A 1,031-nucleotide genomic window follows, 5' to 3' on the forward strand; every position below is an offset into this window, starting at 1 on the left:
AGGAGGAAAATATATAGGTGATTATCTCAGTCAAATAGGAAAAGGGGAAGGATATAATAACTAAAAACCTCAGTTCACCAAAAAACAAATACTAATGACCAATGAAAAAAAGTTCATCTTTAGTAGTAACTAAAATTTTCAATGAAAACAATAGTGCTTTCCAAATGTAATGCTGTTCTAGTTACAGAAAAACCGGACAAGAACCAGACAGCGCTCTGAGAGTTAGGAGTTACACTTTATTCACCGCAGCGGGCTTAGGGAAATGAATCCAAATTCTAAGCAAAGCTACAAGCAGAACTTCCCTTTTTATAGAAGAGCCAGCCCTTTGTGTGCTTGCTGGCGGCGGCCTTGAAAACTACACAGTTCTATCAATTAAAAAATGCACCTGGCATGGCCTTGGGTGTATCTAGTCTCTGGCCTACAAGGTCAGACAGCTAAGTTTATCTTCTCCACTATTCAAGTAGGCTAGAAAGCAAATTTCAGAATAAGATAGAGGCCATCCAAAGAATAGCAGAGAATTCCAAACAGTAGTTTTACAAAATAGGGGTTTTCCTTCACATTCTTAGTACTTTTATATGTGTATTTGTTCCTTACTCAAGTGTGGGGTGGAGACACTTTTTTATACCTATTTTATAGACGAGGAAACAGGAGAAGTTAGTCCAGCCGTGGGCAAACTACGGCCTGTTTGAAATGAATAAAACTATTGAAAAAAAAGACCGTACCCTTTTATGTAATGATGTTCACTTTGAATTTATATTAGTTCACACAAACACTCCATCCATGCTTTTGTTCCGGCCCTCCGGTCCAGTTTAAGAACCCATTATGGCCCTCGAGTCAGAAAGTTTGCCCACCCCTGGGTTAGTCACTTCCTGTGTGATCGTTATCAACTAAGTGGTAGAGCTGTGTTCCTGAGCCTCTGGTCTGGCCCTGGGTCTGCCCACAGCCCCGTCTGTGAACTGGTGTAGAGGATTTGTATAGATAAGCGCACAGGCAAGAGTGCAGAACTGCAGCTAAAGCTTCAGGGAGTATTA

Source organism: Myotis davidii, unplaced genomic scaffold (assembly GCF_000327345.1).
Source record: "Myotis davidii unplaced genomic scaffold, ASM32734v1 scaffold430, whole genome shotgun sequence".
NCBI lineage: Eukaryota > Metazoa > Chordata > Mammalia > Chiroptera > Vespertilionidae > Myotis > Myotis davidii.